Raw genomic sequence first — 15,961 nt, forward strand, 5'->3', positions numbered from 1 at the left:
GGTCGAGCACAAGGCTGACCTGAGAGTATGGTCCCGTTTTTTGCAATTGTATAATGGACGGTCATTGTGGCTTCGTGAGGTGGTGTCCAATGATGAGTTGGTCCTTTATACGGACGCGGCGGGGTCCAGTGGCTTTGGGGCATATTTTGGGGGGAGATGGTGTGTCGACAGGTGGCCTGAATCTTGACGGGTTTCCGGTTTGACCAGGAATTTGGCTTTGTTGGAACTTTTCCCTATTGTCGTGGCCATAGAAGTTTGGGGGCAGGATCTGAGAGACAGAAAGGTGCGTTTTATGTGTGACAACCTGGGGGTTGTTCAGTGTGTTAACAAGTTGACAGCCGATTCCCCTCCGGTGGTGGATCTTTTGCAGCATTTGGTGTTGAAGTGTCTGGAGCTTAATTTGTGGGTTTGTGCTGTGATGTGCCGGGTGTTCTGAATTCCGTGGCTGATGCTTTATCTTGCTTCCAGTGGGACCGTTTTCGAATGCTGGCGCCGGACGCGGAGCAGCAGGAGACTGTGTGGCCCGTCTGGTTGTGGGACCTGGTTTGCAGCCGGCTTGGGATTTGATTAAACAATCGGTGGCACCCAGTACGTGGCGCAGTTATACTGCGGTGTGGGATCGTTGGCTCGAGTTGGTTGCTGAGGTTGGAGGTGATGTACATGAAGATGACAGGGTTTATTTAGTTTTATTCATGATGGGTAGAGCGAAGGAAGAAGGCGGTTGGTCGGCAGGCTGGATGGCATGGTCGGCGGTTGCTGGCAGGCTGGCTGGCATGGCTTTCTTTTTTAGGTTACTGGGCTGGAAGGACGTCACTAAGGATTTCATGGTACACCAGGCGTTGAAGGGCTACCGTAGGGCAAGGGCGTGCCGAGACCTTAGGCGCCCGGTGTCTTTTGAACTGCTGGGCAATTTGTTGTCAGTTTTGCCCCGTGTGTGCTTTTTAGAGTATGAATGCCGTTTGTTTGGACCGCTTTCGTTTTGGCCTTCTTTGGTGCGTTTAGAATTAGTGAACTGGTGAGTAGGAACACGAGGAGTCACGGAGGTTTGTTGTTGGAGGATGTGGCATGTGGTGTGGATGTGGTACGGTGTTGCTTGAGACGGTCAAAGACGGATCAGCTGGGTAGAGGTGGTGTGGTGGAACTGTGGGGTGTACCTGGCCTAGCGGAGTGCCCCGTCAAACAGGTTTTGTCATGTTTAGAGGTGAAGGGAACCCGCCCGGGGTCCCTTTTGTCTCATCAAAACGGGTCAGCCTTGTCCAGTTACCAGTTTGTCTGCATCTTTCGGAGGTGCCTGCAGTGTTGCGGTCTCAACGAGGCTGAGTTCGCGTCTCATTCCTTTCGGATTGGGGCTGCGACTCAGGCAGCTCGTTGGGGCCTGGGCGCGCAGGCTGTCCGTAATATTGGATGCTGGGAATCGGCTAGGTATAGATCCTACGTGCGGCCAACCTTGTTGTAATATGTTGGGTGGGGGGTTGGGGCGGGGCGGTATTTGCTTGGTCCTCATTACCCCTTTCTTCCCCGTGTCCCCCCCCTTCATGTTGTCACTTTTTGTCTCGTAGGATTACGATTGTTAGTATGGGTGCTCGGTCACTCGTATGTGTACTGGGGTGCGTTTCGTGTGGGAGTAAGACCGAACGGCCGTCAGTTGGGGGTCCCCAGGGAAAAGGCGACAGTGCGATGGATTGGCGTCAGGGGTATGCTGTGGAGTGAAGTTTTGCCTACCTGGCGCCACCATGCAGAGTTGGATAGACCTCCGGACGTGGTAGTGCTACACGCGGGTGGGAATGACTTGAGTCTTCGGGTGTCCAGAGACCTGATCCAGGACATAAAGTGCGACTGCCTGTGGCTCCTGTCATCCCACCTGGGTCTAGTGATCGTGTGGTCTGATATTGTAGTGCGGCGGGCATGGCGGCGCGCCAGGTCGGTGGAGGCTGTTAACAGAGCGCGTAGTAAAGTTAATCGTGAGATTGGGCGTTTTGTTTCTCGGGTCGGGGGTGTCTCGGTTCGGCACCCGGAGTTGGAATCGGCGTCCGCCGACCTGTTGCGGCGGGATGGGGTCCATTTAAATTCAATTGGGAATGATATCTGGGCCTTAGGGCTTATGGAAGGGGTCGACAAGGCTTTGGTGTTGTGGGAGGACTCGCGCGTACAAGGGGTCATGCGCACTCGCGGTAGCGGAAAGGAGGGGGGTGTCTGAAGGTGGGGGTTTTGCACAGAGGAGAGGACGGAACCCAGTGCCGGAGCGGGTTACCTCTAGCGGTGCAAATGTTTGGTGAAACGGGTCCTTGCTGGGTTGAGTCTCAGTGGGCCAATGTTGCAAGGAACAGTTTGGTCAACCTTCAGGTACCCCCTCCTTCCTTTTCGGGTATTCTTCAATGAAGATTTGTATTGTTATATTGCCTGTGTTTTGTTATTAATAAATGGGGCTGCTGTGGCCTTTATATCCAATGTCACGCAGTGTTGCTGTTTATTTTAGATAAGAACCCTAGGGGGGTAGGGGTTTTTGGGTGAATGATAGGCCTTTAGTCAGACATTCCGGAGTCAAGAGTAGCCCGGACTGCTGCCCCAAAGGGGCTCAAGGGAGGGCAGCATGACTAGGAGGGATGCCAGGCCATAGGGTCAGTAAGGGGTTAATGTAAAGTTTAGTTTGAGTGGGAAATCTGGGGGTGGTAACTAAGGGGCAGTTAGGACTAGGGGTCAGTTCTATTGGTCAGGGGGTGGGGCTGTTGGGGGGTCGTATATAGGTCAGGTCAAGGGTGTGGGTGGGCATTCCTACCTGGACGGTGACTGGAATCGTTCCCGCCCGCCCGCCCTGATGATAGATTCAACATCGACGGAGAAGAGGAGGAAGATCGTGATTTGTCGCAGTGGCGGAAAGGAGGGGGGTGTCTGAAGGTGGGGGTTTTGCACAGAGGAAAGGACGGAACCCAGTGCCGGAGCGGGTTACCTCTAGCGGTGCAAATGTTTGGTGAAACGGGTCCTTGCTGGGTTGAGTCTCAGCGGGACATGGTGTGGGCAACATCTGGCCAGGGCTCTCGAGTCGGTGTGTTGCGACTGAGGGTCAGGAGGTGGGCCAATGTTGCAAGGACACAGTTTTGTCAACCTTCAGGTACCCCCCCCTTCCTTTTCGGGTGTGCTTCAATGAAGATTTGTATTGTTATATTACCTGTGTTTTGTTATTAATAAATGGGGCTGCTGTGGCCTTTATATCCAATGTCACGCAGTCTTGGTGTTTATTTTAGATAAGAACCCTAGGGGGGTAGGGGGTTTTGGGTGAATGATAGGCCTTTAGTCAGACATTCCGGAGTCACATGAACTGACATGGAAAATTCATCATACACCACCAATACTGACATTCACCTCAGGTTTCCTTGTGATAAAGCTTATTTTATTCATTATGTAGCATAAGAATAAGCTTGGTAATGAGGGCTCAGTGTACAATCACTATGACTAATGGCGCTATGGCACTAGAAACGCGTAAGGCTTCACTATGTTTTATGGATTCACCTTTAACATGGATTTTTGAATAAACTTCTGTGTTTATTAGAATGGATGTGTGGACAATTCACCTGCCTTTTCCGGTTCATGTCCACTCACGTGCCTTATTGCAGCAAATTTCTCACTGTGGAAATTCATTGAGCCAAGAATTATCTGAAGACAGATTTTTCAAAGATTTTATGTACTGATGAGATGAGAAACTCTTGATGGACCAGTTAAGGGGGCTTTACACGCTGTGACATCGCTAGTGTTTGCTAGCGATGTCGAGCGCGATAGCACGCGCCCCGTCGTACGTGCGACATTTGGTGATCGCTGCTGTAGCGAACATTATCGTTACGGCAGCGTCACATGCACATATCTTGTCAATGACGTCGCTGTGACCACCGAACAATCACTCCCTCAAGGGGGAGATGCGTTCAGCGTCATAGCGACGTCACTGCGGCGTCACTAAGCGGCTGTCCAATAGAAGCGGAGGGGCGGAGATGAGTGGCACGTAACATCCCGCCCACCTCCTTTCTTCCGCATTGCTGGTGGACGCAGGTAAGGAGATGTTCGTCGTTCCTGCGGTGTCACAAATAGCGATGTGTGATGCTGCAGGAACGATGAACAACCTCGTACCTGCTGCAGCAGCGATATTAAGGAAAGGAGCGATGTGTCACCGATCACCGTTTTTAAATGATTTTCGATCGTTGATCGTCGCCCCTTGGTGTCACACGCTGCGATGTCGCTACCGGCGCCGGATGTGCGTCACTAACGACGTGACCCCGACGATATATCGGTAGCGATGTCGCAGCGTGTAAAGCCCCTTTAGATAAGCCCGTGGCTAGATCAGTAAGACCATGTGCGCACGTTGCATTTTTTCTTACGTTTTGGTTGCGTTTTAAACTGCACCGTGTCAATATCAAAAAGCATGTGTTTTGCTTCCCCAGCAAAGTCTATGAGAAGTCAAAATATCCATGCGCAATTTCCTTTCTTTTAGGCAGCGTTTTGTTTGACAAATATTTGTCAATATCGTTGTGTAAAAAAAAGCAGCATGTCACTTCTTCATTGTGTTTTGGTTGCATTTTCCACCCACTGAAATGAATGAGGTGTGTCAAAACGCAACCAAAATGTTTAGCTGTGTGTTTGCACTGCATTTTGGTTGCATTTTGCATCCATTCTTGTCAACAAAAACGCAGGTCTCTCAAGGCTGCTTTACACCAGGCAATCTATCGTGCGATAGATCGTCGGGGTCACGGTTTTTGTGACGCACATCCGGCATCGCTGGCGATGCCGGCCTGTGTGACACCTCCTAGCGACGCAGTATCGCTCACAAATCGTGAGTCGGGTACTGCTCGTTAGGTTCCATAATATCGTTTACTTTAGTTGACCATCGTTTCCGTGGTAGCACACGTCGCTCCGTGTGACACCACGGGAACGATGAGCAGCTCACCTGCCTCCCGCGGCCGCCGCCGTCTCTATGTGGAAGGAAGGAGGTGGGCGGGATGTTTACGCCCCGCTCATCTCCGCCCCTCCGCTTCTATTGGCCGGCGCCCGTGTGACGTCGCTGTGACGCCGAACCTCCCTCCCACTCCAGGAAGTGGACGTTCGCCGCCCACAGCGAGGTCGCACGAGAGGTAAGTATGTGTGACGGGGTTTACTAACTTTGTGCGACACGGGCAGCGATTTGCCCGTGACGCAAAAAGGACGGGGGCGGGTACGATCGATTGTGAAATCGCACAATCGGTCGTACCGTGTAAAGCAGGCTTTAGTCTCTCTCTCTCTCTCTGTCGCTCTCAGTCTCTGTTTCTCTCTGTCGGACTTGGTCTCTCTCTCTGTCGATCTCTCTCTCTGTCGATCTCTCCCTCTCCCCCCTCTCTCTCTTCTTCATACTCACCGATCATCGGTGCGGAGGTGAGAAGAATCTTTCTGTTCCTCCCTGTGTGAATGGACAGAGTAGTGGATATAGGAGCCCAGGATGGGGCAGTTTAGGGTTCTGGGATGGAGGAACATAGGAGGCCAGGATGGGGCAGTTTAAGTGCCTGGGATGGAGGAACATAGGGCCCCAGGATGGGAGACAGTATTAAATATAGGGGGCCAAGAAGGTAGACATTATTAAATAAAGGGGGCTAGGATTGGAGACATTATTAAATACAGGGGGCCAGGATGGGGGACATAATTACTGAATATTTTTATTTATTATTATTATTTTTTTTTTCGGGGGGGGGGGAATTAGAAATTCTGTTATGGGGCCCCATGATTTCTATGCATGCCCCTGACTGTGGGGACTACTTTGGAGGCCTTCATACAGTGTGGGGGAAACTAAACCATTATACTGTACATTACTGTGGTGGTTATTTTACAATGTGTGGACCATTGTTTTGGGGAAGCTGTGGGCTTATTATATTGTGCATGGGGGAGGTATAGGGCATCATACTATGTATTGGGGAGTTGTACATGCGGGGACTCAGGAGACATTATTATGTGTTAAGTAAATGTGACGCCCTGGGCAAGCCAGGGGTCACAGGTCATGCACCAACACACCCTACATCCCAGCTAGGAACACCAAAGCTAACCTAAAATCCTTGTTGCCTTCCTCCAGAGGCTGATGATTCACACCAGGGGGTGGGCCAGGCGGTTGGCTCCACCCACCGAGGAGTTCACAGCTCTGGAGGCGGGAGAAACCAGGCAGAAAGCTCAGGGAGGAGCTGGAATGAGGAGCTAAGTGGAGGAGTAAACAAGAAGTGGAAGGAAGTAAAGTGGTAAAGGAGGAAAGCAAGAGTGGTGACAGGAAAGAAAGAGAGTGAAAAGCCTGAAGTTGGTCCAGCTGTGTGCAGGACCGGGTCAGCAAGGTCAGCAACGACGGTGACTGTCCAGAGGGGTGACTGTTCGGGAGTTCCTGGAAGGACCGCGGACGGGTAGTGACCCGGCGGTCTGGAGCAGCGTGCAAAGGACAGTCAGCACTAGGGCAGGGGCCTCTCGGACCCCGGCAAGGCTAGGAGTCGCCATAATTTGCCGAATCCGTCAGTGAAGGGGACGTCGATCCCCCCACAACCAAGCCCCGATTGAAGGCAACAGTCCAACCATTAAGGAGGAACACCGCCACCGCCAAGGCACCAGTTCCTCAGGGCCAGTGTCTGCGGGCAAAGTAGAGCTCCTCCGGTCCAGCTTGAAGCCAGGGAGCGGGTTACCGGTGGGGACCCATCGCTACCAACTTAGAAACATCAGGTGCAGGTCAGAGGGACATCACCGTTACCTACTGGGAGAGCAAGTGCAGCCGTCCGTGGGAACCGTCTTTCCAGCCGTGTGGTTTACCGTAAAACTGTGTCAACGTCTCAGGCTGAGTGAGTACCACAGTGCCGCAAGGCACAGCGCTGCCCCCGCGTCCCTGCGCCCACCAGGCCCTGCGTCTCCCATCTCATCACCGGGCCCCGGGATCACCAACCCCTACCCACGGAGGGGCAACGCAACACCTGGCTGCTCCGCATCACCATCCCCGGGATCCCCATATTGAGCAGCGGTGGTGAAATCACCACAACCGTGGGTGGCGTCACGGACAATAAACTATCCCCACACCCAACAACCCCCCTTTCACTCACGGGTGAGGAGTGCCACTCGAGAACCCCCGGGATCCGGCCCACAGCTCGAGCCACCACTGAGCAGCAGCCGCCGGACCCGAGCAGAAGGGGTGAGCGTAGTGTGCTGACACCCTCCTCCCCGCCCACGATAACTTGGCGTCACGAACAGGATCTTACCGCTCTGCCGTTTGGTAGAGGTGCGCCTTGTTACCGCCGGAGGTATCCGGCTGAAAAATTTCAGAAGTCGCCATCTTTGGCGCGAAAAGTTCCCGCTCGAGCGTCTTCTCGAGTAGCAGAGGCGCGAAGGCCAAAACCCCGCCCCGAGAGAGGAGGGGCCGGAAAGAGCTAAGGGGGACGCGATGGCGGCTGGACGCATGTGAGTGTGGCGGTGCAGCAAACACACTGGGACCCCCCCGGTCCACCGACCCTAACGGGAAATGTCCACCCCACCTAGTTCTGCAGAGACTACCGAGCTGGTGTCTGGAACAGCGGCATGGCTGAGGGCCCGGGCGGCGGAGATCTGCCGTCACTATCGGAGTCAGATCGGCGGGCTGATGGAGCAGTGGGCCGCGAAGGTGGAGGCGCTAGTTGCTGTGGCACGAGTGTATGGAGTGGAGGCCGTGATGGAGGAGCTGGAGAGTGACCCACACCCCTGTGTCCCCGAGGGACCGGCCGCTGCGGCTGAGGGACCCGGTCTGCCCTTGGCTCCTATGTTACCTCCGTCCTACTCACTCGCGTGCTGCACCGCACCTGGCCCGTCGGGTGTGCCTCTCGCTGTGACTGCGGCGGGGGCAGAAGATAGCGACTCCGGGCCTGACACTGAGCCTGTGTCAGAAGAAGAGGAGGGGGTCGTTGCCCTGCCTGGCATGGAGGCCACTTATGTTCCCCGCACCGGGGGCAACGGGTATCGAGCGGCCCTTCCACGCCGTGCTTGCTACGCACTGGAGGGGCTGGTGCCCGTGTCCTTCCACCCCAAGCCGGGTGAGGAGGACGAAAGTACCCAGTAGGGCAGCGGATGCCCGCTACACCGTCCCCGTTGGGACCACCTTTGTGTTGTTTAAAAGTTTGAAAAAGTTGAAAATGATAAGAAAATGATGATTACCGAGTACTTCACCTGATTGTCTGCTTGATTTGCAACCGGCCGGAGCCGGCACCGTTGTCCCCGTGGGGACCGTTTGAAAGTTGTTTTGCGTGGGAACTATCCATGGACAAGCCCGTGAACTTGCAGGGCAACCACAAACGTTAGTGGCTTGTAAATAAGTTGTTTGCCGTTACCGTTTTCCGCAATGCCGCCTCCGGAGAGGCAGGTTGGAGGGAGGGCCCTCAGCAGAGCAGGCTGGGGCCCAGCCACCAAAGGAACCGGTGGCTACCCTCTGGAGGGGAAGGACAGATCCCGCTCGGGTAATTTGTGCTGGACTGTGGGTCAAGGGGTGCTGCCTGGGATTTAGGGGCAGCATCAGGGCCAGGTTGCTTGGGTGGGAGAGAGCGGAAACCGTAACCGTAAACCGTTTGCAACGTTTAAGAAATGTGCCTCCCGTTATGGGAAGAGTTATTAAAATGTATATATGTGTTACCGTTACCATGTTATATTTTGCAGAAAAATAAAACCGGTGTTGGACGGGCAAACCGCGGACGGTCTGCATTTTGCTAAGGGGGAATGTGACGCCCTGGGCAAGCCAGGGGTCACAGGTCATGCACCAACACACCCTACATCCCAGCTAGGAACACCAAAGCTAACCTAAAATCCTTGTTGCCTTCCTCCAGAGGCTGATGATTCACACCAGGGGGTGGGCCAGGCGGTTGGCTCCGCCCACCGAGGAGTTCACAGCTCTGGAGGCGGGAGACACCAGGCAGAAAGCTCAGGGAGGAGCTGGAGTGAGGAGCTAAGTGGAGGAGTAAACAAGAAGTGGAAGGAAGTAAAGTGGTAAAGGAGGAAAGCAAGAGTGGTGACAGGAAAGAAAGAGAGTGAAAAGCCTGAAGTTGGTCCAGCTCTGTGCAGGACCGGGTCAGCAAGGTCAGCAACGACGGTGACTGTCCAGAGGGGTGACTGTTCGAGAGTTCCTGGAAGGACCGCGGACGGGTAGTGACCCGGCGGTCTGGAGCAGCGTGCAAAGGACAGTCAGCACCAGGGCAGGGGCCTCTCGGACCCCGGCAAGGCTAGGAGTCGCCATAATTTGCCGAATCCGTCAGTGAAGGGGACGTCGATCCCCCCACAACCAAGCCCCGATTGAAGGCAACAGTCCAACCATTAAGGAGGAACACCGCCACCGCCAAGGCACCAGTTCCTCGGAGCCAGCGTCTGCAGACAAAGTAGAGCTCCTCCGGTCCAGTTTGAAGCCGGGGAGCGGGTTACCGGTGGGGACCCATCGCTACCAACTTAGAAACATCAGGTGCAGGTCAGAGGGACATCACCGTTACCTACTGGGAGAGCAAGTGCAGCCGTCCGTGGGAACCGTCTTTCCAGCCGTGTGGTTTACCGTAAAACTGTGTCAACGTCTCAGGCTGAGTGAGTACCACAGTGCCGCAAGGCACAGCGCTGCCCCCGCGTCCCTGCGCCCACCAGGCCCTGCGTCTCCCATCTCATCACCGGGCCCCGGGATCACCAACCCCTACCCACGGAGGGGCAACGCAACACCTGGCTGCTCCGCATCACCATCCCCGGGATCCCCATATTGAGCAGCGGTGGTGAAATCACCACAACCGTGGGTGGCGTCACGGACAATAAACTATCCCCACACCCAACAACCCCCCTTTCACTCACGGGCGAGGAGTGCCGCTCGAGAACCCCCGGGATCCGGCCCACAGCTCGAGCCACCACTGAGCAGCACCCGCCGGACCCGAGCAGAAGGGGGGAGCGTAGTGTGCTGACACCCTCCTCCCCGCTCGCGACATAAACACTTAAGAACCATTATTGTTATAGGAGCACTGGACATTTTTCTAGGATACTTATACACGGCATTAATATTTTCTAGGGATCAATCTTACCATATATAGGGCAGAAAGGAGGCATTATTACTATGTGTGGGGGTGGCATTACGATGTGAGGCAGAAAGAGGAGCATTTTTTTACCACACAGCAGGTGCAGTAGTAGGGACACATATGGCAGCAGTGGCTCAGCATTGTTGTATCAGCAGGATAAGGAGTTTGAGCAGGTTTGAAATAGATGGGACGGTGCTGGAAATGTGAGAAATCATATGTGTCTTTGTTGCAACCTCTGTAGACAAGTCGTGGCTGGGGAAGTTGTCATGTTGGTCTGGGCCAGGTGGAAAAGATGGGAAAAGTGAACAACTCCATCAGAAAGAATGTCAGCTGTAAGTCACCATCTATAACTGTACTGTAACCTCTTTTATGTGCTAAGGACTGGCATCTACCACTATATGATCACCATATAGCGGGAATATCAGTGTCAGTTTTTTGAAACACCAAAAAAGAAAGCAAACGCAAATAGCTGGAATAAAATGTAAATTTTATTAAATAAATTAAAAGGACAAGGTACATGGGAGGGTCCTTCTCACCACACACCTGGCCCACTCACACCACTATGTGAGAATCCCAACTTCCTGGCAGGTATGCTTGGCATCAATATTCTACACAAGCGAAAGCAAGATCATCCTATCGTCCATGACTACATCTTTAACCTAGTCATGAAACCGCTTTCGGCCCTGTTCCCTGGGACGGCTGTCACATCCGGGGCATGGCTTCTCTATGAGCAAGTTAAGAGCTACATTAAATCCTTAACACCACATAGCAACATCTTTAGGGCTCTTTCTTCTTTTGAACAACTGTGTTTTGGTGATATGCCTCCGACCCACACTGTCTCATTGTTGTATGGCTTGTTCTTGGGCAATATGGTAGCGAGGAGTACTCCACCCCCCTTTTTCTCTAAATGGGAGGGGGACTTGGAGGGGGACTTGGGTAGATCTATTTCTGAGGAGGAGTGTACCAAGATCCTGCTATTTACTAAACACTCTTCAATCTGCTCGCTAACACAGGAGAGGAGCTACAAAATCCTAACCAGATGATATAGATGTCCGGTGACCATTAAGGCAATGTTCCCTGGGGCTTCTGACACCTGCTGGAGATGTAAGAGAGACAGAGGCTCTTATATACACATCTGGTGGCATTGCCCTCCTATCAGTACATTCTGGGCAGATGTGATTGATCTATTCAATAAGGTTTCCGGGTTGAGGATTCAGCCTTCCCCTGAGCTTGCTCTTTTGTCTCTAAGTGAACTTTCTATATCCAGGTATAAGGAGGGCCTTCTTAGACATTTTTTAGCATCTGCAAGAAGGCTGATCCCCAGATTATGGAACCAGTAGAAATCTCCCTCAAGGTCTGATCTTGTGGCGGAGCTTAATGAGATATTCAGGATGGAGAAGCTAATGGGTCAGGAAACGGATACCTCAGAGAAGATCCTTGAAACTTGGACCCCCTGGGTGCTATATAGAGATTCTCTGGAGATTGGGCTGTGGATTAGGAGGTGATTTAGTGTCTCAGCCACTGACGTGGGGTGGTACACATGCCTTTCCCTGCTTGATACTCGATCGAGCATCGGGGTACTCAGGTACACTAGTTACTTGATTGAGTATTGCGGGTTCTTGAGCGCCATGCTCGAGTCCCAACCCCAAATGTTTCATGACTGTGAGACAGCCAATCAACATGAAAGGATAGCCTGCCATACACGGTAATGTCGTAGCCATGTTGGCTACTGGCATTACTGTGATTGGCTGCCTGCATCAAGTCATCGTGTCTTACATAAGACCCAGGGGTGCGATGCTTGGCACACTATCCTCTAAAAGCAGTTCAGGGAGAGTTCACCTAGGAGGGAGAGCTTAGATTAGGGCAGGCATATAGGCAGTGTTTAATTGCTATAGCAGTACATTATATATTGTACACTTGCAGCCTTTAGTGCATTTCATGTGCCACTAAAGGGTGTTTTATGCCTTGTTTAATCTAATAAAGAAATAATAAAAAAATTGATGTGAGGGACCCCCATATTTTTGATAACCAGTCAAGCTAAAGCAAACAGCTGTGGGCTACTATTATCAGCGTGGCAAGGCCCAGGTTTATTTGACCCTTCCCAGCCTAAAAATACCAGCCCACAGCCAACCCAAAATATGTTCATCACATTAGATGTGCCAATTCTGGCGCTTTGCCCAACTCTTACCGATTGCCCTGGTGTAGTGGCAGTATTTTTGGGGGTTGATGTCAGCTGTGTAATGTCAGCTGGCTTCAAGCTCTGGTGTTAGTAATGGAGAGGTGTCTATTAGACACCTCATTACTAGCCCAATAATAAAAAAAAACCACACACACAGGAAAAAAATGTTTATTTGAATAAAGACTCCCCCACACTATCCCTTGTTCACCAATTAATTATCAAAAATGATCCCACAGAGTAAAGTAGAGCTATTCACATTATACAGCTGACATCCACTCCAAAAAAATATTACCCCAATTGTCACCGAACCAGGGCAATCAGGAAGAGCCGGGAAAAGCACTAGAATTGATGCATCTAATGTGATGCACCAATTCTTGGGCAGCTGCAGGCTGATATTTTTATGTTTGGGAAGGGTCAAATAATCATGGACCTTCCAAGTATGATAATATCTGATAGCATCAGACTTTTCAACATATTTATAAATGACCTTGTTGGGGGCATGCGGAGTAGAATTTCAATATTTGCAGATGATACGAAACTCTGCAGGGTAATCAATACAGAGGAGGATAATTTTATATTACAGGGAGATTTATGTAAATTGGAGGATTGGGCTGAGAAGTGGCAATTGAAGTTTAATGTAGATAAATGTAAGGTCATGCACTTGGGTAGAGGAAATAACATTTATGATTATGTACTTAATTGTAGAACACTGGGTAAAACAGGCACAGAAAAAGACTTGGGTGTATGGGTGGATGGTAAACTTCACTTTAGTGGACAGTGTCAGGCAGCTGCTGCCAGGGCTAATAAAATAATGGGATGTATTAAAAGAGGTATAAGTGTTCATGAAAAAAATATAGTTCTACCTCTGTGCAAGTCACTAGTGCGACCGCACTTAGAATACTGTGTACAATTCTGGTCACCGATATATAAGAAGGACATAGCTGAACTGGAGAGGGTGCAGAGAAGAGCGACCAAGATTATTAGAGGAATGGGGGGGCTGCAATACCAAGACAGGTTATTAAACTTGGGGTTATTTAGTCTGGAAAAACGAAGGCTTAGGGGGGATCTAATCACAATGTATAAATATATGAGGGGACAGTACAGAGACCTTTCCAAAGATCTTTTTACACCTAGGCCTGCGACTGGAACACGGGGGCATCCGCTACGTCTTGAGGAAAGAAGGTTTAATCATAATCACAGACGAGGATTCTTTACTGTACGAGCAGTGAGACTATGGAACTCTCTGACGCATGATGTTGTAATGAGTGATTCACTACTAACATTTAAGCAGAGCCTGGATGCCTTTCTTGAAAAATTTAATATTACCAGTTATGTATATTAGATTTTATGACAGGGTATTGATCCAGGGAACTAGTCTGATTGCCGGATGTGGAGTCAGGAAGGAGATTTTTTCCCCATTGGAACTTGTTTGTCACATTGGGGTTTTTTTGCCTTCCTCAGGATCAACATGTTAGGCTACGGGTTGAACTGGATGGACTTAGAGTCTCCCTTCAACCTTAAAAACTATGATACTATGATGATCAGCCCCCTGCTGTCTGTTTTACCTTGGCTGGTTATCAAAAATAAGGGGAACCGCTATAATGGCATATGCATCAACGCGCTTCTAGTGTGTTTCCACCCTTGAGGGTACGCTCACACGAGCGTTGAAATCGGACGCGTGCAATGCGAGAAAATCTCGCATTGCACTCTGACCAATGTTAGTCAATGAGGGATAGCAGTTGGTCAGCTTTTCTCGCATCCAGATTCTGGATACGAGAAAAGTAGCAGCATGCTGCGATTTTCTGCAAGAGCCGTATCTCTCGCACCCATTCAAGTGAATGGGTGCGAGAGATACATCGGACTGCACTCGGATGTTGTCTCAGTGCAGTACGATATACGCACAGGCTAACAATGGAGGAGATGGGGGGATTAACCCCTCCCTCTCCTCTGCAGCGCCCGCCCTCAGCTTCACAGCTGTGATCCAATTGCGAGATCGGGTCACAGTTGCATGACACTCGGCTCATGCTTGCAGCAGAGCCTGAGCAGAGAGTCATTAGCATATCGCATCCGATGTTCTCACATCGGATGCCATACACTAGTGTGAGTCCAGCCTAATCATGATTAAGGGTAGAAACACCAAAAAAATGTTGAAGCATACGCCATTATAGCGGTTTCCTTGTGAAAATTTGATGTCCTGTGACCTTGAAATTCTTAAGAAATAAAGAAGCAGCTGTTCATTTGAGCTGGACTTTACTGCTCCATGCTGCCTATGGTTTTCGGCAGCATGAATCATCTAATAGGTTTCCTTTAAAAGACTATCCTAACAGCAAGTTCTATAAAAAAAAAATGCCAATGTTCAAATGTTGAAATTCCCCCAAACCATAATTGCTTCAAGGTCTAATATTGAACATGTGGCATTGGAAGCCTATTCTATTTTAAGTACACAATACTATTTGAACAATGTGGGGGTTTTTATGATAGCTATAAAGCCAAATATAGCATACACACAGAGCTAATAATTCTCTCCAGTTATTAGTGCCATTTTCTTATGAGAATCTAAGAGGAGCTTTAACTACTTAACAGTAGACATAAAGAATAGCACTTTCTGCCACCACTTGAATATAGGTATATAGGTGGGTACAAACTTTGCTCCAGTCTGCGGCATTAATTAGGTTGACCACTTCATAGGTAGTGACATTACCACATAGCCCAAAATCTTAATAAAGCATTGTGTAGTGTATCCCACCCATCCAGCCAGGATCCCAGCTCACCCTGTGGCCAATTCCTAATTAGAAGCATGTATGTATATATCTGTAATTAAATTCAGGCGTTTTCTTTTGGAACGGTAATCCTCGTCCATTGCAACCCTTTCAACGCTGAAGAAAAATAGTTTACGAGAGTGTCTGGCAAGGTAAGGGTTAAGTGGGACTATTGCCAAAGTAGCTGTCTCTCTGAGGCTTTGCTTGGACCACAAAGCATGATGGGAGTCCTCTGGCACGAATCAAATTTAGCCGTTGATATTTCCAGTTATTGGCAGGAAGACAACAAGTAAATATATCCTTACTAGGCTTTAAACTGGCTAACAAGCTTTACTGGCCAGTGTGTGGCGGATTTATAGCGTCTACTCCATACCTTAAAAAACTTCAAGTGTAAAAACACACACATGAGATTTTACCAGACTATGTGAATTACACAGGTGATACTTCATTTAAAGAAGCACTCCCATCAAAGTTTGTATCCTCTTAATATATTGCAATCATCATATTATATAGCACTGTGTACTTACAGTTGCCCATTTTGCCCTTCTATCCAGTTACTTCTGTTTTCCATTAGGTCTATGACATCACGTGATTAAAAACTGACAAGATGAATCCTTTTAAAAAGTCTCTTCTTTCCGCATGAGTCATCACTCCAAGAGACCCTGGCGGGGTGGGGAGGGAGCAGCTGAGTCAGGAGTTGAGGAGGGGAATGATTATTGCAGGGAAAAGTGACTTCCTGTTTCTACACAGAGCAGAGAAAAGAGAAGAATTTCCTAGGTAGAAAGGCAAAATGAGCAATTGTAAGTAATGTTGTATAATATGATGGTTGCAATATATTAAGAAGATAATAACTTTCATCTCTGGTGGGAGTACTTTGTTAATGAATTAAGAAATAATGTCTGGAACACAATTCTAAGTCTGAACTGGGTGCAAAAACCCGAAAAAACGTCACTATATAGAGACAAGGTATGCACACCAGTGACAGTGCA

The 15,961-nt window shown here is 50.0% G+C and overlaps 1 protein-coding gene across 1 annotated transcript in view; it reads right to left on the reverse strand.

Annotated features, from left to right (window-relative positions):
* TMEM119 (transmembrane protein 119) overlaps positions 1-15,568 on the reverse strand; it is an 85,815-nt gene extending 70,247 nt beyond the window's left edge. The window contains exon 1 of the mRNA XM_075341712.1: positions 15,500-15,568. The gene's annotated coding sequence lies outside the window, so the exon portion shown is untranslated. The remainder of the gene's footprint in view (positions 1-15,499) is intronic.
* Positions 15,569-15,961: the final 393 nt, after the last annotated feature.

Source organism: Anomaloglossus baeobatrachus, chromosome 1 (assembly GCF_048569485.1).
Source record: "Anomaloglossus baeobatrachus isolate aAnoBae1 chromosome 1, aAnoBae1.hap1, whole genome shotgun sequence".
NCBI classification, from domain to species: domain Eukaryota; kingdom Metazoa; phylum Chordata; class Amphibia; order Anura; family Aromobatidae; genus Anomaloglossus; species Anomaloglossus baeobatrachus.